Raw genomic sequence first — 23,909 nt, 5'->3', positions numbered from 1 at the left:
AACTCTGATATGATGGGAGTGTTGGTGAGGGAAATTGGAAGAATCTGTTCTGGAAAACAACATATTCAAATTTTGTAAATAAAATAGTATAATAAAAAAGCCAGCCTTGGAAAACTGTGGCACAGCTCTGTTCTCTCCTGGCGGTGGCTGTGAGTCAGAATTGACACCATGGCGATTGATTTGCTTGTCTCTTTTTCACACAGGTGCTTGTGCCATCCCTAGCATTTGAGAGCCCCTGATCTGTACAATCCGGTCACACAGCATATTCAACACAAAAACATTTTTAGGAATCTTAGCCCTTTGGTGCGGGGTGGGGGAACCAAAATGCAAACAAAACCAAAAAACGCCCCCATCCCACTCTATGTAGATTAAAGTATGCTTGAACTCTGGAAGAAAAAAAAAGCTGTTAGAGAGGATTTTGTTACAGCAATCCTAGGAAACTAAGTTAAGAACCTTTGTCCAGTGCTAGCCTGGAAGATTGAATTGGGCTGTGGGGAAGTTGATGGCTCTGCCCACCTGGAGGTCCAGCAGTGATCAGTGCGTCAGAACTGAACAACCATGGCTCAGCACTTGTTCATGCACATGGCAGTACCCACAATAGCATGTGCCTCAAATTAACGCCACAAGTGGATGATTTAAGAACAGGGTTTTCTTCTTCTTCTTCTTTTTTTAAGCAGGCTATTCTTTGTTTGGTTTGTTGTTGTTGTTTTTTTATACTCATTTATTTACAAAGTTCATATACATTATTTTCCACACTGGATCTTTCCCATTTGCTTCACCCACCCCACCCCCTACTCAGCAAATTGTGAGACCCTATGATGAACCACCCCCCCATCCTCACTCCTCTACTCCCCCCGCCCATCCTCACTCCTCTACTCCCCCCGCCAGGATCCTCATACTCATTCTACAATAATGGTCTTATATAGTATTTGTTCTTGTGGGACTGAGTTCACTTAGCATTATGCTCTCCAGTCCCTTCCATGTTAGGTAGTGATTTAAAAAATCATTGCTACTGAGCAGGGTTTTCCTAAACTCTGCAAGTAGAAGGTCTTTTATTTGGCCTAGCCAGTGTTCTTAGAATGCTAGCCTAGGCTTCTGTGTTCACATACCCAACTGAACTAACCTATACTGACTGCTTTAATAATGACCAGTAGAGGTAGACTAGCTTATCTCTAATGCATCTAGATAAGCATGAGTTGTTAGGTACCATCGAGCTGAGTACGATTCATAGCAACCCTATGAACCCCATCCTGACCTGTGTCATCCTCACAATCTCTGGCATACTCGAACCCTTTGCTGCAGTCACTGTGTCAATCCATCTGATTGAGGGTCTTCCTCTCTTTCACTGGCCCTCCACTTTTCCAAGCAAGGTCCTCTTTTAGCAACATGCCCAAAGTATGTGAGACAAAGCTTTGTTATTTTTACCTCCAAGGAGCACTCTGGCTGCATCTTTTCCAAGACATATCTGTTTATTCTCTTGGCTGTCCATGGAATATTTTTTCTAGCTCTCAGATGCCTAGCCAGTGATTGAAAAGACAATGGATGGAATCAGGTGCACCTTAGTAAGAACCAGCTCATAGCTAAGCCTCCAGTTGGTTTTCAGAAGCTGAAAGTTGCATGGGGGGAGATGCCTCTTTCCTGGAGCAGCTAGGGGACTCAAACCACCTGTCCTGGGATTGGCAGTGCACCTGACTAGGCCCCCCCAGAGCTCCCTGCTCTTATCTAAACCCTTTCTTTTCTGAAGTTGAATCCAGAGAGACTACATGCTTTCACAGTTGCCAGATAATGAGTGACATGGCAGGTTCTGGAGTCCTAGGCCCTCAGGACAGAATGATCTGGAAGAATGTGAACTGGACAATCAGAACGAGACATCCATGGTTATGGGGTGTTTAGAACCAACAACATGAGCATTTAGGCTTGCAGGTTTTCCATGAGACCTGCAGCATGAGTAGGAGGAGGGGGCCTCCTAAGTGATGTGCACTAGTGAATCCCCAAGGTCTGCAGAGAGGCCCGAAGGCCTGTAGAAGGCCCCAAGGCCTGCAGAGCGGGATATCAGTGAAGTTTGGCTTCATGGTGGAACTCACAGTGAGGAAGCTATATTTCCCTTCCCTGATTCTCTCTTTTGGAGTTCAGGCAGGGAGAAATGCTGTGATTTTTTACTCCCATAAAAGTATCTATTTCCAAAGGAGAAATTACTACAAAACATACCTTTTTAAATTTAAAAATCAGTTCACGAACGCTACACATTTTTTTTAATTGAAAAGGAAAACCCATCATTGTAAGCACACTTGGTGGAATTAATGCTGTTGTTTGAACCAGGGGGCTTCCTTTTGGGAGCAGTGATGGAGGGCTTAGTTAGATTTCCATGGTAGGAGCACAGGCACTTTATGTACCATTCTTCTTTTCCTTTTAATATGTGGTGAATGCTGACATCTCTGGACTGTTTTGTTTTGCTCTAGTCTTCTGCAAAGAACACATCTATTTTGGTTAATACACCCATTTATTCCTGTCTGTTGAGCCTCTGGAGGAAACTTTACTTGCAGAATAAGACTCAATTAATGGAAAGGCGAGCCTTGCCTTGTGGATTGAAAGCTGCGGGAAAGCTGGTTTCATGGTAGGAATAAAAGACCAGGGAGGCGACCATGACAAATGGCAATATGTTAAGTGCAGAGGGATGTCCAGCAGATTGCGAGCCAGGATTGATTCCAAGCCCGAGTTTTATTTAATGTCTTTATTAATGATGCAACAGTAAACAGCAATTTAGTGGAATTCACAGATGATGCTAAATTGAAAGGTGTTATGAACAGCAGTGAAAACAGAGCAGAGCCTAAAGAGGTTAGAAATATGGAGGGGAAAAATAATATGAGCTATGAGAAAAACCTGAAAGGTAAGATGCAAGCAAGGAACAAACTGAAGCAGTTATTTATTACGAGAACAGATTGTAGAAAACAATAGGGCCATCCTGGTAATGGAGAGGTGAGTTCAGAATACCCTGTCAGTGGAGGAAATCCAACAGATAAATATAATGGTATTTTTCCATGTTTTCACACTCTTCTGTTACTTTTTCTTGGAACGTGATCATGAACTCCATTAAATTAATGGAATAATTTATAAAATAACTATTTCATTGCAGGTGCTGGTCCAACTTCAAAATTCTGGAAAGATCTTGACAATTGAAGGGAAAATGAGATGATTCTATACTGGTGCAAATACCATGGCCTGTATCAGGTGCACCTTAGTCTCCAGACTGACATTGTTGCTATTCAGTACTTTGGAGAGGTCTCTAACAGCAGATTTTTCCAATGCAGTTTGTCTTTTAATTTCCTGGCTGCTGCTGGTACAAAGAGTGTTGATTGTAGAGCCAAGCAAACGGAAGCTGTCAGCAATCTCAGTCTTAATTGGCCCAGTGGTGAGAATCTTTGTTTTCTTAATGTTGAGCTTCAGTCTGTCTTAAAGGCTGCAGTTCTTGACCCTCTACAGCATGTGCTTTAGGTCCTCCTCAGTTTCAGCCTGATCCAGGCCATGGTCTTTGCAACCACTTGCTATGCATCAGAGAGCTGGACAATGACTAGGAAAGATAGAAGAGTTGATGCCTTTGAGCTGTAATGTTGGAGAAGAGTATTTAATATACTATGGACTGCTAGGAGAAGAAACAAGTTCGTCTTGGAGAGGGTGAAGCCAGGCTGCTCCTTGGAGGCAAGGATTCTGAAGCTTCATCCGACATTCTTTAGACGTATTGCAAAGTGGGATCAGTCCTTGGAGAGGGATGTCATGCTTGGCAGGGTGGAGGGACAGCACAGAATAGGAAGACCCTCAAAGAAATGGATTGATTCAGTCACTGCAGTAATGGGGATAAGTGTGTTGGAGAAAATAAGATCAGCAAGGGCTAGAGCAGGGTTTAGGGTTGTTGTACATAGGGTCGCTATGAGTCGCAGGTCACTCAATGACACAAAACAACAACAATTATATTGGTGCATGGAATGGTTGGTATCGTTTGCTTGGTGATGGTTCAGAACCCTAAGTTTGGTTTTGTTTAATTTCTAGTTGTCTTGTTGGAGTACTAGCACTTGAAATTGGAATTTCTTCCCCCTTCTTATTTATTCCTGATCTTCCCTGCAGCCTCATGAAATAAGATCTTCAAGACAAGGATGAATGAACCCTGGTGGTGTGGTGGTGAAGCTCTCAGCTAGTAACCAGAAGGTTAGCACGTGGAATTCACCAGCTGTACTACGGGGGGGGGGAAGTGACAATCTGTTTTTGTAAAGATTCCTGCCTTCAAAAAGAATAAAAACAGAGAAAAGAAGAAATAATAAAATGTTTATAAAACATTCTTTATTAAAAAAATTATAGCCTTGAAAACACTATGGAGCAATGCTACCATGACTTCCAGTTTTGCTGTGATTCAGAATTGAATCATGGCCAATGAGCTTGGCTTTGTATTGGTAGACAAGACTGAGGAAGGTAAATTAACTTATTATGAGGAGCAGTTTTCAATTACGTTCTAATGCAGATGCACTAAGGTGGTGAATAGGCTGATTGTAGCTGATTATAAATCCCAATTTGGACAGAGTTTCATTTAGAACCTGGACGAGGAAATCCAAAACGAATCAAAGTCTCTCTTCTAAATGAATGTGTTAGTAATCATTGTAGCAATGCGGTGGGAGGAATAGTGTTGTTGTGACTGGATTAAGGAGCAGATTGGAAAAATGGGATTCAGTTCATGAATGTGGGTTGTACACATCCTCTACCAATTTAGGCACCGAAAGAGCAAAGATGAATCAACTATAATTTCTTTGTCCAGAGAGTTTCCTGTCTGTGTTTAGCCAGGAGAGGAATGAGAATTAGAATACAGTAAGTGATAGGACATATGCTCAGGCTGCTGAGAGGAAGTGGCCCCACCACTGGGAGATAAGAAGGTATAGGTGGTGGTGTTTGCTGATGTTGAGTTAGTTCCAGCTGTGGCAAATGTAAGCACAGGGGAGTGAATGAAACACTGTCAATCTTGTCCCATCCCTTCTCAGGAACTCTTGAGATACAAAAGGAGACACAAAATCTAACTCCATGGCAATACTTGGCGAGTGGACACAATACAGAAAAGGGGGTAAGGAGAGAAGTATGAGCTGAATCTCGTTTCTAGTCTGAGTAGATACATTGGTAATAGATTAACAGGAAGATAGATAATTAAGTTTGGAGAGGAGATGATGAAAATGAGGATTTCTTTGAATTGTCTTACGGGGCATATTTGTACTTCTGTGTCATCCAAGTGGATGGCATCCAGCAGGCTGATGGACACAAAAGGCTAAATGTAAGTCTGAGCTCTTAACACATGGCTTGTAGCTCACATCACAAGAGTACGTAAGACCACCCAAATGAAGGGAATAGTAGAATCAGGGCAAAAGGACTTGTGTCATCCTTCAGGGAGCATCTGTTTACTGTGGCTGCACAGAGGAAGAGAGCCTGAGGTAGGGTAAGAGCCAGTGCAGGCTAGGGTGTGGGTGCCAAGAGAGCAGAGATGTCCGAAGGAGCTAGTGAGTACTTGCTACTACCAGATGCAGCTGAGAAGCCTAGTAAGACAAGGACCAAAGAATTGTGTTGACATGAAACTAAAGGCAGAAAATGAATAGAAAATTGATTAGGAATCCTTTTTTCTAGAAAGAAATTTGACTATTGAATTTTATGTGAAGGATTTATCAGCTCAACCTTCTTGCTGACATCTGCAGGGTCCTGTGGTGAACTTCACAATCAGGGTAGCTGGGATCCTGTAGCAGCTCTATTACTAATGAGCCATGTGACCTTGAGCCTGTCACTTAACCCTTCTCAGCTGGCTTCCTCCTCTGTAAAGGGGAACAACGTCTGTTGGCATCAGAGGACTGAGATCAAAGGACTGCTGGGATCTAATAGGGTGAAGCTGGGTGGTAAAGTGGAAAGCACAGGAGGGGAGATGGGGAAGGCAGCAGAAGTGCCCTCTGTTGTGGAGAACTGGTGCCTGAGCCAGAAGGACCCTCCTCCAAGAACAGGGGAGAATGAGCTAGTCACCCAGGGTCACACATCTTGGCAGTGGCAGAGCAAGATATCAAATAATTTGGAAACACAGATTTGCATTTCTGAATGGAGCAATACTACCCTTAAAAAAAAAAGAGCCATGTTAAGAGTTCTGCTGAGATTATTAAGTTGCATATGTACCCCCCCATTTAACATGCTGAAGAAGCATCCACCTGGCTTTCTGTCTCTGTATCTCCTAGAGCTCCCCTCATGGGGAGTGAGGAAATCAACCACTCAGCCTCTCAGGGCCCTGACCTCCTTGTTAAATGTCAGAGGAGGAGGGAAAGGTGGCTTTGGATAATGAGTGAAGTGAGACTGAGTGCTTATTCATTCTCAGCAGAGGTTCTTGTGATTAAAATCCAGATAGTTTAACCCACAGGAAGAGAGGTTGCTATATAAAGGGGGGAAATGTTTTGACAAAGATCAATGAAACCAGATGATCTGTAAAATATGCAGTTTAGCCTACCTCTCCTCAAACCACTTTAAACTTTCTGAACATGAGCAGAAGGCAAATGAGCCCCAATTTAAACAGTGTGTTTAGTTGAATCACACTGGTGAGTTCGTGTTAGTCTCCCTAGTAGAGAGCCACCTGTTTTTTTGTAGTTCTCCTTTGCCTCTGGGTGAATACCTTGTTATTTGAAGGTCTCCCTCACTGCTTCCTGGGCCCCAGCCAGGGAGACGTGTTCATGCCTCCTGACTCAGTTCGCTGGGATGCTGCTGCTGCTGGGACAAACCTCTGCAGTCTGCACATGTGACCCACCCTGCTTGTTACTTTAACAAATGAGCATCACTAGGCAATTCTTTGTAAGGATGGAGTGCCCAGCTAGAATTTCTCCAGTGTGCATCTTATACTAATTTGTTCTATTTCTTTCTTCTGAAAGTGAAGTGGGATGCTGGGAACACCTTGTCTTTGTCCTTAGCCAGTGTTGAGTCCGTCCCTGACTTAACTTGATACTCAGTGTAACTACACACGTCCTGGCCTCACTCTGTGTCCATGATTGATTGCGGATAGGACTGTTGTGAGTCACCGACTATTCATTGGCTGATTTTCAGATTGCCAAGTGTTTCTTCCTAGTTCATCTGAGCCTGAGAACATGACTGAGACCCGTTCAGGATCATCACAGGACACAAGCCTCCAATGACGTGTATGTTGTGACTGTACACAGGCTGCATCAATCAGAACTGAACCTGCGTCTCCCCAAAGGAAAGTGAGAATTGGAATTGCTGACTCTTGCTTGGTAAACAGTGTGGTTACAAATGTATAGTCAGACTTCTGCCTTGCTGCAGCCAAGGGAAGTCTTTGTAACTGTCTGTAGGTACTAACTTCCCAGGGGCTGTTTATTTTCACGTCTCACGTTTCACAATTTTACACACTCATGGAGGAGCTAGTGAAGCAAAGGGGAGATGGAGTAAAAGGAATTATCAGGAAGAAATGCCACTAAGAGTAGTAAAATTTAACAGAACAGCAAACAACAAATGCTAGAAAGGTTGTAGAGAAACTGGAACCCTTATTCACTGTTGGTGGAAGTGTAAAATGGTGTAACCACTATGGAAGGCAGTATGGCACTTTCTCAAAAAGTTGCAAATAGAAATACCATTTAACCCAGCAATTCCACTATTGGGAATATACCCCAAAGAGACCATAACTGACATCCAAGCAAATATATGCATACCTATGTTTATCGCGGCTTTGTTCACAAGAGCAAAGAGTTGGAAACAACCCAAATGCCCATCAACAAACAAATGGATAGAGAAGCAGTGGTATATTCACACCATGGGATACTACAGTGCATTGAAAAACATGGGACTCATGAAATATTATTCAAAATGAGTGACACTGGAGGACATTATGCTGAGTGAAATGTCTCAGTCACAAAGGGACAAATACTGATAGTGCCACCATTGTAAAACAGGACTGACATCAGGGTTAGCAGGAGACTGAGAAAGATGGTCTAATTGGTGTACACTGCATTGAAACAGATGAGGGAGAGAACTGTTTAAAAGGGATATGTGATTAGGTATTATTGTCATGACAGGAGTCCAGAGCGAAGGCTGCATAGTGAAGTGGACCTGGGAGGGGAAGGGATTGTATAACAATGAAAGAATTTTTCTTTTACTTTTCAAGGAGAAGAACAAACTGGGGTAGGGTGGGAGGAGTGGGCAGGAAGAAAAGTGCAACAATGAATGAATGGAAATAAAAAATTTAAAAAAGGAGGTGCCAACGGTGACAAACGTTTTCAGCTGCCAGAATGGGAACTGTATAGGGGGAATTGTGCCCTGTGGGTCTGCAGTTAGTTATCAGGTGGGGTGGTGGGGCATGGCAGCTGGTCAATGGTGCTGATGGTTGCTGAAGAGCTGGACACAGAGGGGATAAGAACAAGGATGAGATGGCAGCCACCTCCCTTTATATCTGCCCATTAGTGTGTCTGGCTGTGTAAAGGGCTGCATCTTTTCTTCTTTCAAATCCTAAACAAATTCTTCATGTCATTATTTTTAACTCTGGAATCAGTCTCTGGGTGACAAAAAGGCTTCAGTTCTTGTCTTCTAGTCAGAAGTTTGGTATTTTGAGCCCACCCAGAGTATGACCCTCAGTGAGATGGATTGACACAGTGTCTGCAGCAAAGGGCTCAAATGTGTTGGGAATGATAAGATGGCACAGGGCAGGACAGCACTCAGACCCATTGTTTATACGGTCACTATGAGTCGTACTAAACTCAACATTTAACAAAAAAACAACAGAGCTGCCTTGGAAGTAAAGCCTAATGATCTGTTTCCAAAGGTTACAATCTTGGTGCACAGCCCTACTTTGCATGCATGGGGTCGTCAGGAGTCAGTGTCCATTCGATGGCAGATAATACCAATGGCCATGAAATATATGTTGTTGTGCCCTCAAGGTGGAACCAACTCACATCTGACCTTCCAGTGGATTTTCAGACAATAGTTCTCACAAGAGATCACCCACCCTACTCCAGTAGAGAAGCTGGTGGGTTAGAACTGCCCACTTTGGGATTGCAATGCGGTTTCTTACCAGTTGTTGTTGTTAGGTGCTGTTGAGTCATAGATGACTCAAAGCAACCCTATGAACAAAAGAACTGAACACTTGTATGACTGATGTCATTTCTCTACATTCATATTAATTAGAGAAGAAAACAAAACCGAGCTACCTACGAGTGGAATAGACTATGCTCTGAAGACTTCCATGATTTTCATCCAAAACCACTCCGGAGCATTTATGACAGCTTTCTCCCTCTCTTTGGTGGTCAGATGCGCTGCTGGTAGTAAAGCTGGGTCTGCTAGCACTTGATTTAAGTAGGTGTGTTAAATATCTGTGCAGAGACCATACCTAGAAGCAACAATTCTTTTAATACAATCCTTTCTTTGAAGCTTTAGAGTATATTTTGCATTTTTTGTAAAGTATAAATACCAATGTCCTTTGAGAACCTTGGTGGCTCTAGTTGTAGATATTTTGATACCTTTGAATTGTGGTGTTGTAAAAGAATGTTGATTATACCATGAACGGCCAAAAGAACAAACAAACCTGTTTTGGAAGAAGTGCAACCAGAGTGCTCCTTGGAGGCCTGGATGTTGAGACATCTCACTTACATTGAACATGTTTCCTTGCAAAAAGACATTATGCTTGTGAAAGTAGAGGTTTTGTGAAAGAGAGGAAGAGCCTCAAGGAGATGAGTAGACACAGCGACTGAAACAGTGGCTTTGAGCATGGTGTAGGATAAGGGAAAGTTTCAATCTCTTGTTCCTGAGTGGTCGCCGAGTATGGTGACCTGACAGCACCTAACAGAAACACTTAGGTATGCAATGCGCATGACAAGAGGGGTGAGGCGACTTGCCGAGGTCCCCACCTGCACATTACTTGCTAATATGTGTCATTTGCTCTTCTGGAATTGCTGTATTACTTTGGATATGGCTACACGCTCATTGTATCCTTCCTTGACTCTTAGTCTTCCTAGCCAGTTTCATTCTCCCACCTGAAGATTTATGTCCAAGACTGGGAAGTAAGCACTTTCCTCCTTGATAGTTATGTGGTATTGATTTGCCTGTGACTCATTGTAACCCTATGAACAATAGCTCTGAACCCTGTCCTATCCTGAGCCAATCTTGCTCTCTCTAATACAACCATCCCCATTATCTGAGTTACTGTGTCAATCCATCTCATCTAAGGTCTTCCTCTCCTGTGCTTACCCCCTACTCTTTGAAGAATGATACCCTTCTACAAGGACTTATCCCTCCTGTCAGCATGCCCCAAGTATGTGAGTTGCAGCTTGGTTTCACCCTCTTCAGAACAGACCTGTTTGTTCTCTTGACAATCCATGATATGTTCAATACTTTCCTCCAGCACCACAACTTAAAGGCATTGATTTTTTTCCTGTCATCCTTAGTCATTGTCCTGCTCTCTGATTCATAGCAAGTGATTATGAAGATCATGGCCTGGATCAGGTGCACCTTGATCTCTAGACAGACTTCATTGCTCTCCAGCAATCTGGAGAGGTCCCAGCCAGCAGATTTTCATTATATAATTCATCTTTTGGTTTCCTGACTGCTGGTGCTAAGAGTGTTGATTGTGGATCTGAGCAAGAAAAGTTAACAACTTCAGTATCAATCTGTCATGATGCTTCCAATTGGCCTGCCGTTGAGTATCTTTGTTTTCTTGATGTTGAGATGCAGTCTGTATCGAAAACTGCAGTCCTTTACCTTCTACAGCAAATGCTTCAGACCTTCCTCAGTTTCAGCAGTCAAAGTTGTATCATTTGCATAACAGAGATTTTTGAAGAGCCTTCCTCTAATCCTGATGCCACATTCCTCCTCATACAGTCCAACTTGCTAAATTATCTTTTTTTTTAATTTCCCAGATCTTATCTTTATTACCTATATACTTTTAAACCTATTATCAATCAGCATATAAGAGCAAAACAAAAATCTATAAATTACAGAAGACAATTATCTAAAAATCAGCCATGAGGAACTGACTACATGCCTATTTCATTAATGAACTCAGCACACATTCCTTAAACAATTACCCTACGTAGTGCACAATGGACTTAAAACAAGTAGAGATTGTGAGGACTGCATAGAATCCAACAAAGTTTCGATCTTGTACACAATTGATCTGCATCGGAGTCAACACTTAGAAACAACAAATGCATGTGTGAAAGGTGACCCGGTGACAAAGCATTTTGAGGAAGCCACTCATGGATGGGCCACTCAATCTGTTGATTTTGAAGATTAGTCTGAAACCGGCAGTGAGACTTTGGTCAAAATCACCTTTCTGCCTATAAAACCACATTCAATACCATTTACTCTAGACAGCAAGCTTTTACCTTTCTGCACATGGATGATGTCCGGGAAGTTGGCCAGATGCCCCTGATACAGCGCTAAGAGGTCCATGACTGGGTCCAGGTCCTGCCTGGGCTGGTCAGCAAAGAGCTCGCCGATGGCGTCGTAGGCATCTCCGGTGAAGGCGATGGCCTGGTTCAGGCCGGCCGAGAAGGCTTGCTGGTCCAACTCGAAAGCCTGGCTGAGGCCCCGGAAGTACTGGCCTACTTTCTGATACTCCTTCTTGAAGCCAGTCACCTGCTTGCGTGCGAACTTGTTGGCGGTGTGGTTGAGATGCAGCGCGCTGTCGTCCATCTTCTTGGTGAAGCTCTTAAAGCCGTGGATCTTGCTCTCCACCTCCTGCAGGTCCAGAGCCGCAGCGGGGGGCGTGCTGAGGGTCAGGAAGAAGTTGGCGCCCACCATCTCATCCTTCTCCGCCTTCCTCTTGCCCTGTTTCCAGGCCTTCTCGTCGGTGCTGCTGGAGCACGTCAGGAAATGCTGAAAGACGTCGCACTGCGCCAGCACTGGGTGGCTGGCCATGTGATTCATCCACCAGATGAGGCCTTTCCGGCGCTTGGAGATGAAGTCCTCCTCGAAGCGACCGGTGGCCTGCTTCTCGGGCACGTGGGGCACCGAGATGACCGGGAACTTCTCGGCCAGGCGCGCGTACAACTAGTCGAAGTGCTTGTAGTGCCGGTGCACCGGTACCTGTCTGTGCGTGGGCACCAGCTTGTAGGAGATGTAGCTCTTCATGCCCTTGAACTTGGTCTGTTTGGTGGGATCATCTGTTCTGCAAAGAGATTCAAAAGATATGGAGAAAGGACACATTCCTGACACACTCCTTTCTTGATTTTGAACCATGCAGTGTTTCCTTGCTCCATTCTGATGACTGTTTCCTGGTCTAAGTATAGGTTTGGCATGAGCACAATCAAGTGTTCTGGGATTCCCGTTCTTCTCGATGTTAGTCATAATTTGTTGTGATCCACACAGTCGAATAGGCATAGTCAATAAAACAAAAATAGACATTCTTCTGGTACTCTCTGCTTTCCGCCAAGATCCATCTGACATTGGCAATGATGTCCCTAGTGCCATGACCTCTTAAAAACCCAGCTTGTATTTCTGGTAGTTCTGTCATTGTACTGTTGTAGTTATTTTTGGAGAGTAGAAGGAAAGTTTAATTCTGCCATCCTCAAGCCTTGAATGTCTTCAGAGTGCAAAACTTCAGGGCACGTTCCATTCTGTCGTCACTTGCTGACTTAGGCATATCTGATGGATAAAGTGAGTTTATCATAATGAGACCAAAATACCTGAGAGGGGAATGAAATGGAGATTAAAGACGAGAAGAAGCTGTCTCACCAGGAAAGGGGTTGACTATTCCAAGACCTGCTGATTATTGAGTGTCCAATGATTGTGCTACAGAGTTCTTGGGAGGTGCAGCTTGTAACGTGCTTGGATGTTAAGCATCTGGTTGGGGGTTCACATCTACTCCAGGAGTTCTGGGTGAAAAGGTCTGGCAATCAGCTTCTGACAAATTAGCCACTGAAAACTGTTATAGACTCCTGTTTTGCTCTGACCTACGTACGAGTTACTGTGCATTGTCATTGATTTGAAGGCAACCGAACGGCTCACTCTGGCACAGAATGTAATATAGAATCTTCTTATCCCCATTGCATTTAATTACTGCCAGCCTGGAGGCAACACACCAGGCCCATTTCTTATGGAGTCCCGGTTTCACAGGCTTGTGAATCTGCGAGCCTCCTGTGTGCCCTCAGTGCCTACAGAATTGACCCCGCATCTGTGAATGACAAGAAATTTGCCCAAACGGTGCTACTTATGTCCTTCGTGATGGTTCTTGGCTACAGACGCAGCCACGGTTTTGAGAGAAAGGCCTGCCTTTTTGGAAGAAAATCAGCAGAGGCATTCAGTCTGGCCAGGGAGCACTGCGGCTGGGCTTACATAGTAATTTAGGTGAGAAATACAGGTTTTTTCCTTTCAGTTCCTTTGAAGTTGCAGTTCTAGGCATTCCTTAAATGGTGTTGGTTCCAGGAGGCCATGAGGAAGACCAGGGACCTCTTGCTGATTAGGACACATGCTTATTTATTAGCAAACAAGCACATTTAGCCCTTCACTGGATGTCTTCCTCTCTTCAAGCCTCCCATACAGGGATCTTCTGCTTTGTGGGGGATTAGGGCACCATGGAGTCTCCAACAGGTATACCCTCAGCCAAAGGGCTGAAAGCACTCATTGAATGTGAGCTGCAAATTTAAATATATATATATAAAAGAAAATTCTTCTGTTTGGACACTAAAGGCCTTCAACAGAAAAGGTACCAAAAACAAGTGAGTGAGACCCAGAGAATAAATTTTACATATTTTACAGAAATGGTCAGCTGCTGAAAGCAGGCTTCTCGGAGCCCATTGCTCCCTCCTTCGTCCCCTACCCCGACACCAAGACCACCCCCTCATCTCCTAGATGCACTTTCCTCCGCTTTTTCCTGCCTGTCTTCAAATGAAAGAGAGATGCTGGTTTTCCAGTCTCTTCCTCACTTGTTTTCTTTTCCTCAGCCTTGGCTCCTGGCCCTGTGGCCTGGCCAAGTCTGTGTGGTTCTTGGCAGGCGAGCACTACTTCATTCCTATTGAGCTTTTATCACCACATCGAAGCACGGATTCTACATGACACACATGAATGGAGGCCTCTGAAGAGGGGCTGCACAAAAGTCCTGCCTGTTACACAGATGATTAATGAGGGGAGAGGATGGATGCCAAGGGGTGGCGGTGGGTGGGGGACAGCGCTCTTGGGACCCTGTGCCGTTGGGCCAGCCTTCCCTCTGACCTGTTCTGAGTCTCTTGCTGGCATGCCACACTCAGGCTGAGCTCTCTCACAGACATCATTGTTTAGAGAGTGCCTTTCTCTGGCTTGGCCATTTAGGGCTCACCAAATTTCCAACTTCAAAGCTCCTACTGGGGAGGGGAGATACTACAGCAGGAAAGGAAATGCAAGAATGCTCAAAGTAGGAATGTCAGGGTGAGTTGGAGCAGACTTGGGTTGGATTGTGTGGGTTTTGCCACAAGCCTTTTTCACTCTTGATGCATGCTGTCAGTTTGTTTCTGACTCAGTAAACATAGGTTCCATAGGATCCTCAAGGCTTTGGAGGTGGATCACCAGACTTGTCTTCCGAGGCATCTCTGAGTGGGTTCAAACTGCCGACCTTTCAATTTGTTCTTGAGAACTTAACCGTTTGTGCTACCCAGAGACTTCTCCTTAAGCTTAGTTTGCTGTAAACCTACAGCAAACCATTCTAAAAGGCCTATCAGCTGTTCTCCCAGTAGTCTCTGCTGGAATTTGTATTTCCTTCAGGCCTGGAGAAAGGGCTGCCTCTCACATCCCACTCCCTTCCACCCCAGCCAGATCTTCTGTTGTGGCCTGGCATGAGGGGTGCACTGACTAGGTTCCTGGAGGTCTCCCAGCCCCGCCACATGGCATTCCATAGCTTGCATAGGTGGGAGTGGAACCCAGGAGACCTTCCAGAAGGAAAGCTCACAGCCAGGAAAATATGCAGAGGCCTTTTTCCTGGAGGACTTCTGCTGTTCTCCACTCACCTGCCTTCACTCAAGTGTGTGGACTTGCGGCCCGAGTCGGCCCTGGTGAGCCATGTGATGCCAGAGAAATGAGTTATGAGGCCAAAAGGGGGAGGTGGAGAGGGACGTGTCGGGGATAGAGGTTTTTGGAACCTGAGCTTAGACAAAAGACCCAAGTTTGAATCTCTCCTTTCCTTCCCTAAAAAAACAAAGCTGACTTAACCACCTTTCTGATACATGTGACAAAACCTAATTTTAATCAGGGATCACTCACACGGCACTGGCACAGGAAAGGAAATTTCAGTCTTTGAAACTTTCTTGGCTCTCCTGCCCTCGATTTTGCTGCTTAAAGGAAGGTGTTGATTTCTTCTACTTCCCTAGAAGTTTGCCCTTCTCTTGATTTGAAATATGGGCTCCTAAGTTGCTGGATGAAATGTTCTGGAAATAGTTTTCGAGTGAAAATGCTATGCTTAACAAAAATGAGCTTCAATTTCCACTTCCTTTCTGCTATATGAGCCGACATGGTGCTGTTTATTAGGCAGAAATGTAAGAGCAGATGAAAGGGTATGTGTTACTGACGCCTTCTGACCACAGAATCCAACAATAGACCTTTTCATCTCTTGGGTCAACATAGAGCCTCATCATCGACCCTCTCAGCCAAAACGCAGCGCACAACTGCTCAGTCGGGGAGCAGGTACCCACAGCCCGAGAGAGGAGAGTGGGCGTTGATTTCCTACCCTTTCACCATGGCAGTACTTTGGCATTTTGTTCTCTCAGTGAAAATAAGTAATAGCTGCTTGCTAGAGCATTGGCAATACTGTTTATTTAATGCACTGCTTTGCTAAAAATAACCCTGGTGATTTATATATGTCTTTTTCTGTGTATTTATTGATCTAAATGTAGGATAAATTATCAGTGATTTATAGAAATAAGTCAGAACTAACTTGACAACAACTTATATTTATATATGTATATATGTGTGTGTGTGTATATATATATATATTTATATATGAGAGAGAGAGAGACAGTAACAGAGAGACAGAGAGAGACAAAGAGTGAGTTAGTTGCATGTTGGGCAGCTAACCCAAAATCAGCGGTATGAATCCATCAGCTGCTCTAAGAGAAAAGGTGAGACTATCTCCCCTCATAAAGATATACAGTTTCAAAATCCAATGCTAGATTGTCATGAATCAAGACCAATTCAATGACAGTACTTTTGGCTGGTTTTGTGATAATATATAATTTTAACAAAGCAGTACATTGAACAATAAATATAGTATGTTTATAATTTATAAATGTTAGTTTTATATATACTTATATAAACTAATTTTACAGTAAGCAAATATGCATTGAGAATATGAGTTCAAAGTGGAAAATAAAACAAGAATAACCAAATGGAGCCAGAGATATTAGGTTAAAGGTTAAGCCATTTTCTTTTTTTAAAAAAATTCTTTAATGTTATTATTTTTTGTGTGTGTGTACAGTCAAATTGAACCTGACTGGAACAGGAGGAGATTGTCTGGAACAGGAGATTGTCCCTCCTTCTCCAGCAGAGCGTCTGGTGTATTCGAACCACGCACCTCTGGGATTACAGTGTAGATTCTTGCCACTAGGCCACCAGAGCTCCCTAGGTCAAGCCATTTTCAATAGGGCACCTGTAGCTTTGAGAATTTATTGGTAGCCAAAGAAAAAGGGAGAATTTAGAAGAACTTGAGTGTAGAGCGAGGCTTAGTCATACTCTCTCCAGTGCCTGTTGACAATGACAGACTAGCATATTAACATGCTTAGGGTGTAAGCAGCTCTCTCCTTTAGAAACTCATAGTAATCCATGCATTTGGTAGGACGTGGGTACTTTGTCCAGGAAGTAAGCACAGAAGGAGAGTGGGTAATGATGAAGGCTAACCTTCTTGAAGGTCCCCTCTGTGCTGGCAGGCATCCTTATAAGCACTGCCTCCTGGTCTTCACAACAGTACTCGGAGGAAGGAGATGTTTTGTCCCTGTATTACACTTGAGAAAGTTTTGTTTCAGAGAGGTTATGTGACCCACAAAGTCAACAGCTTGAAAACACAAAGCAGGGATTTGATTTCAGGCTTTTTTTTTTTAATTACAGACTAACCCTAAGGCTATAGTGCTTGGTGTCATGAAGTTTGTTTTTACACCTGTGACACAGAACCAGAACTTGAAAGAGAGATGGATTGAGAGAGAGAGAGACCACTGAGAAGCTCATTACAAAAGCCCACCTTTGCCCATCTGCCTCCCTCCTCTAGTCCCCTCAAATATAACTGGATGAGGATATTTGCTTCTCAACTAGCTAGCTTTAGGCTTGTGGATGGATGTCTTCTGTTCTTCTTCCCTGCATATATAACTAGATCTAGATATACGGGACTCTGGTGGCTTAATGCTGAAATCCCAAAGGTACTTTGTTCGAATCCACCAGCTGCTCTGCAAGAGAAGGATAGACAGTCTCCTCCTGTGTGATTTACTGCCTCTGAAAACCGACTGGAGGGTCAGCTAGGGACCTGTTCTAATTTGGCAGCACTAAACAACATGAATAAATTAGAAAGAAAAAAAAAGAGAATGGGTTAATTTTGATTGGAGATAAATGGTAAAATGGAATTTTATAATGTTAATATGCATAATTACTTTCTTGCTGTAGGATTTTCTATTTGGGAATCTGTATTGGTTGGACAGGACAAACATAGGTAGAGAGAGTGTGATTTAAAAATTCAACTTTTATCCATCAGGGTCGTAATCCATTTTGAAATAGCTGTACTGGTGAAAACAGACATAATTCTCTGAGCACTGTCCTGGGGGTTGCTCACATGATGGTTGATCACCCCACTTAAGCCAGTGCCCTAAGCCCTGTTCCCCCTCCATGAAATAGAACTGGTCTGGGCGGTATACACAGAACCTTGAAGGTGTGCTGGCCATCTGGCAGGAGTTGAAGAGCTTGACGTTAACGCAGCTTTCTCATGAGGAGAAAACAAAAACTCACCATTACCAGGCTCAGCTCACAGTGGACCTGTAGACAGAATGGAACTGTTCTATAGGGTTTCTTGTGAATCTTACTACAACATCTTATCCTTTTCTTGAGGAGTAGCTGATGTGTTCAAACTACTGACCTTTCATTTAACTTTGGAATACGGGGTTAGACACTTTCAGAGCAGTTTATCAGTTTCCCATAATGTGATCTCTGGCCTTCCCTCTATAGGTGATGAGCCTATGTAGGGCAGGCTGCCTATATGTCATGCATAGCAGAACCACCAATTAAGCACCAGTTCAGAAAGAGAATGCTTGATCCTTCACCTTGGAATGTGTGAGACCCTATAGCTCAGCTCACCTGTAGCTTTAGATGTTATCACACAATGTGTCTGTCTTATCATAGTGACTTGCATGTTGCCATGATGCTGAAAGCTGTATGTCACGGGTACTTAAATACCAACAGGGCCATCCCTGGTTGAGAGGTTTCATCAGATCTTCTCAGGTAAAGAATGGCCTGGCAATGTATGTCTGAAATCAGCCAATGAAACCTTTTGGATCACACCACAATACTGTTTTGGGACCAGTGATTATGAAGCTACACAGGTAGTATTTCATTCTGTTTTTCATCAGGACATCATGTGCTGGAACTGACTTGAAGATAGCATAAAACAGTAACAGCTTTAGTGAGGGGAGGCAGGGTGTGGTGTCGCTAGGAAAGCAGGGTGTTTCCTGTGGCTGCCAACATTCCCAACATGGAATGTGCCCCTTCTTTCTAACTCTGTGTGTGTGTGCGCTTGCACATAGTTGTCTCAGGGATCTTGGGGAACAGGTGTGTTGTGATACCAGCTGCAGAATGGGGGAGTGGTGTACAGAGCTCCCTGTGCCAGACCAACCTTCTCCAGAGCCTTGTGAAATAGCTTCCTCTTCTATAAAACACCAGGATTATATTGGCTAATCTCTGTTGGCTCTAACATCCAAATGTTTCTCTGAAATTAGGCGATTTGCCTAAGGTCTTTTTAGTCTGCTAAAAAATAAAATGTGAGTAAAGCTCATTTTCCCATTCTCAGCCAAGAATTCTGTTTTTGTGCCGACCACATGGTGTTCCCCAAAGGCACTCTTGGCTGCTGTGTCTGTGTCCCACGCTGAGACTCAGACAGGTGTGAAAGTGATGGGGCTCCGTGCCTGTCTGGCATCAGCAGCCCTGTAGCCTCTCCTGTCATCAGTGCCCTGAATGGTGCTGTTCCCTCAGTGCCCAGAGTGGGCTCCTTCCTCAAAGCCCAGGAGAAGCAGTGGCTTTGGCTCTGTGAACACTGTCCACACCTCCACACGTCAAATGTCATGATCCTGTTTCTCAGGAGAAGCTGGCATCTCACCCTGGGGCTCCTCTGTCCCTGATGGACAGGTAGGAAATGGTTTCAGAGAGTGGATGTTCGAATTTGTCATTTTATTAGCTGATGCCTTGGGCGTTGCTATTAAGGATTATTAATATCTTCATTTCCCCTTCCCTCTGTGTCACACACACCCACATGCGGCCACACATTTGTGCACACATAAACACATATATCACACACATACACATAGTTAGCAGCTACTTATCACCATGATTTCTAATCCACCTGAGTGGTCCCAGTCACCCACCATCAGCTTCAGTGAGAAGCTTTTGTTTCTGCTTCCCAGAACTTGTTAGCTGACAGAAGACTTAAATGAGTGACCTAGGCCAGTCTTGGGCTTTATTGCTGAAGCACTTTATGACTCTTAAATTATGTAAGGCAGCCTCTTAGGAGGGGAACCGGCCCACCCAAGGTCAGCAACTAAGTCAGCAGCTGGAAGTAAGCTGTCAGGAAGCTTACCTCTCAAGTGCCTGGATGGAAACCACAGTGGGGGGCGCACGAGGAGCCCGAGTGTGTGCTTCAACTGTGGGAACACTTTAATAGTCTGTGAAGGGCAAAGAGCCAAAGTGGGGACGATTTTCATTTTTCTGAGACTAGTTTTTCAAGGGCCTGGTTGATTGGCCTCTGTGGGGGCTCCCTTCTATTCTTAGCCATTTAACTCCTCTTTAGCACCTTTGCCAAAGAGTGAGGGGAGCACACCTCTCTGAACTCTGACTCTTCTCACCTCCCCTAGGCAACTGTTTCCTCTTGGGGTCCTCCATGAACTTGTTTAGTTGTGTCTCTCAGCAGACATGAGCTTTGACAAATGAGACTCAGTGCTTCCACTGCTGGCCTCCGCTACTGAATCAGTTGTAGTTCTTAGCTGTCTAGTGGCCTCATGGTGAGAAGCTGCGCTGCAATCCCAAAGGCACAGGGCTTGAATCCACCATCTGCACTGTGGGAAAAGGATGCACAGTTTCCTCCTGTGTGGTTTCCTGCATCTGAAAACCTGCTGAGGGTCAGGTATGGATCAGTTCCGACTCAATGGCAGACCACATCAGTAGTTATATAACGGGATGAAACACTGCCTAATTCTGTGCTGTCTTCATAATTCTTGGCAAGATCAAGCCCATTACTTTGGGTAGTGTGTCAGTTTATCATTCCCCTTGTATTCACTGGCCATCTGCTTTAACAAACTTGATAGACTTTTTTAGAGATGAACTCTTCCGGATGGTGTGCCTAAAGTGAGCTGGTCTCCTGTCCTTGTTTTTCTGAGAAGCATTCTAAAACTCTTCTGCTGATGAGTTGATTCTGAATTTATGGGGACCTCTCTGCTACCAAATAGAGCTGGGCTGCGTAGGGTTTTATTGCCTGTGATCTTTATGGAAACAGATGACAGGCATTTCTTCTTTAGGACAGCTTAAGAAGATTTGAATCACCCTGTTGGCTGGATATTGAAATCAAACTGCTTGCGCCACCTAGGTACCACATCCTTCTTCTGGTGGCCCAGTGGATCTTCAGTTTACCGTAATTTGATCACATCAAGTCTTTGTCTTCCTTTTTCATTGTCCAACTTTTGCATAAGAGATGATTGCCTTGGATTAGGCAGTACCTTAGTCCTCAAAGTGATATCTCTGCTTGTTTAAAACTAAAGCATTCTTTTGCAACAGATTCCCCATTGCAATACACCCTTTGATCATTTCCCAATGCACTATGTCCTTTAATTTCTAGATTTCTGCTTCCAATGGCGGCTGATAGTAGATCCAAGTAAAATGAAATTCTTTGATCTATTTGGCACATATAAGTGCCCAGTGTGTGTTTGTTGAATAAGGGAAATTAAAATTTGTCTGTCTGGCTCATATATTTATAGAATATTAGAGGTAAATAGCTCCTGAGGCTTATCTGGTTCCAGATTCTCTTTTCACACTTAAAGAATCTGAGGCCTAGAAAAGCAGTGGTGACTCGTCCAAGTTGCTAACTGTCTACCTCCTGATCTGCAGCTCTAGTAGAGTGTGTGTTTGTGTTTACATGAGTGTGTATGTGAACAGAGTGAGATTTTAACCTTTCCCTGGATGATGAATCAAAAATGATCCAGATTAGATTTTTACTTAGCATAATTAAAAAAAAAGATTTCTAAAATTTGTGTTTGGTATTATGATTAGTAGTACTAAAATGATATTGTTATTGTTATGTACCATTGCGATGGAACTGACCTATAGCTGACCCTCCAGTAGGTTTTCAAAGGCAGTAAGTTGCACCAGGGTTGAATGCCCATCTTTTCCCAGAGAAGCAGCTGGTGGATTTGAACTGCATACCTTTGAGTTGGCACTTGTAACTCTTTACCATTATGCCACCAGAGTATATATCCTATTTTTGATGGTATGTTGTGTTTGATCACCTCTAATTTCCTTTTGATGTAAAAGGAAACTGAAAGCAATTCCTAGAAGCTTGGATAGCTTGTAACCGATCATGGAAATGATCTTCGCCTGCTCTCTCTTCAATACTACAGCCACTAGTAGCATGTGGCTCTTGAGCATTTGAATGGTGGCTCTTGTGATTTGGAAACTGAATTTTGATTTACTAATGTTTAAGTGTGATTTGGAAACGGAATTTTTCTTTATTTATGTTTTAGTAGCTATATATGGTTAGTGACTACTATGATGGACAGTGAGATTAAGAAATTGCACCTCATCTTGTCCTATTTCTTTTATTACTCAAGTCTAACATTAAAGTGAATGCTATGGATTTGAAGGAAAGATTAGGTGTGGAGGAAGGTTGTGGTTCAGCTAGGATTTCTTAAATTCTAATGTAGTGGGTTTTTTATTTTACACCTATCTTCTAACCACTGACTAAGCTGGCTGACATTAGAATGGTTAACTTCTCTGGGCCTCAAGGCTTCTTCCAATTTTGGGATTCTCTCTCCTCCCACTCTTGGCTATTGAGGATTAAAGGAGATTTTAATGTATTAATTTTTTAAAAATGTTGAAAACTCTATGTTAGTCATTTATTAAACATTTCAGAGCTGTATGTGCCTCACATCATTGTAGTCTCAGCTGAACTGGAGGAACATCTAAAATAACCTGGGACAGTTAAAACATGCAGACATCTGAGCTCCACCCCAGGTCCATGGTCTTAGGAGAAGGACACTTAAGATCCAGGACATCTGCATTTTGACTAATTCCCAGGTGATTCTAAAATAAGTGGCTCTTTTGAAAATGGCCTTTCAAACCCACCAGTGTATGTATATATATATGTGTGTGTGTGTGTGTGTATAATGACAGAGAGAGAAACGGTTTCCCAAGAGGTTTATTGTCTTTATTGTCTTAGAGACCCACTAGAAGGTCAGATATGAATTGATTCCAACTCCACAGCAATGAAGTGAGGTTTATTTTGGGTTAGGTTTGGGTTTTTTGTTTGTTTTGTTTTGAAGACTTTAAAAAAAAAAACACCTATGAGCTAGCTTTTGAAGCACCAAGACTTGTCAACATGGGCATTCTGTAGAGTGACATTTTACCTTCCTTGAACCCTGGGCCCAAGAAGTGTTTCTAACATAGGATGCTCAGAATCCATATTCCAGAAAGAGCCTATTTCAGTGGTTAGATTGAACATCACATTTAAAATTTAAAAAAAAAGTAGAATGGAATGCTAATATACACCAATGATAATTTTATTATTTTGTTTCTTCAGCAGTCTCAAATTAGAGCAGACTTAGTTTTCCTACTTATTTTCATAAATTGCTTTCAAATTTATTTTCTAAGGTGACCTGTTCTAATTCCTAGGATTGGAACTAGCCACAATGCATTGCCAAAATATGATGATTTTTGCCAGAAAAACAAAACAGAAAGCCCTAAAGCCAAATAGCTTTTTTTCCCCATGGCTGAAATCTTGTTATTTGGTTCAGACTAGACTCCTTTTTCATTTCTAAGAGCAGCTGTAAGGAGGCAGGTGTTCCAAAATAGAAGCTGTTATCAGTCCCCAGGTTCATAAAGTCAACTCCCTGTTGTACTTGTCTACATCTGCAGAAGGAACTTTGAGAAAGATTAGCATCTTTAAAGACTTTTATTATAATACTTAATGTAAGAACAACCGTGTAAACAGATCATTATGTTCATTTTAAATGTGACCCTGTCAAATATTTCAAAGCTAAGGTCCCAATTTAGTTATTAAGGTCTTCTGTTTCCTCTTTGGTGTTTATGGCTCATAGAAGGTCTAGAGCAGCGTAGGTCAAAGCTTAGATAACTACAGGCCCATTTACTGTCCCTATTTTTATCTGTACCTCACTGGCCTTTTCAGATTTACAGAAAAAAGGTATGTTAGCTGTAGAAACATACTAAATTTTTTCGAATGTTTTAGTTGTTATGGTTCTTTATGATGACTGTGTGACTCAATTTCTCTTAATTTTTGGTCATTTCTTCCTGAATCATTGCTCTTTCTTAAGTCTTTATCCAACTCTCATCTTTATTATTCAATGTGTGATGCTTCATCTATTCAGTAACTCAGTTTAATCCAAGGTCTCCATAGAATTTACTATTATGTCGTTCACTGGGGACACTCAGATGTATAAACTAGTTACCTTCAAATCAGTTCTGACTCATGATGTGTTGAT

The 23,909-nt window shown here is 43.1% G+C and overlaps 1 protein-coding gene and 1 pseudogene across 1 annotated transcript in view; one reads left to right on the top strand and one right to left on the bottom strand.

The window, feature by feature from the left end:
* The window catches only part of SH3RF3 (SH3 domain containing ring finger 3), a 588,334-nt gene that overhangs the window by 96,598 nt on the left and 467,827 nt on the right, over positions 1-23,909 (top strand). The window lies entirely within an intron of this gene.
* LOC102857613 lies at positions 11,284-15,699 on the bottom strand (annotated as a pseudogene).

This window comes from Elephantulus edwardii, unplaced genomic scaffold, assembly GCF_000299155.1.
Source record: "Elephantulus edwardii isolate Elephantulus edwardi_28Jun2011 unplaced genomic scaffold, EleEdw1.0 scaffold00030, whole genome shotgun sequence".
In the NCBI taxonomy this organism is placed as follows: Eukaryota; Metazoa; Chordata; class Mammalia; order Macroscelidea; family Macroscelididae; genus Elephantulus; species Elephantulus edwardii.
This window is presented reverse-complemented; position numbering and strand designations above follow the sequence as displayed.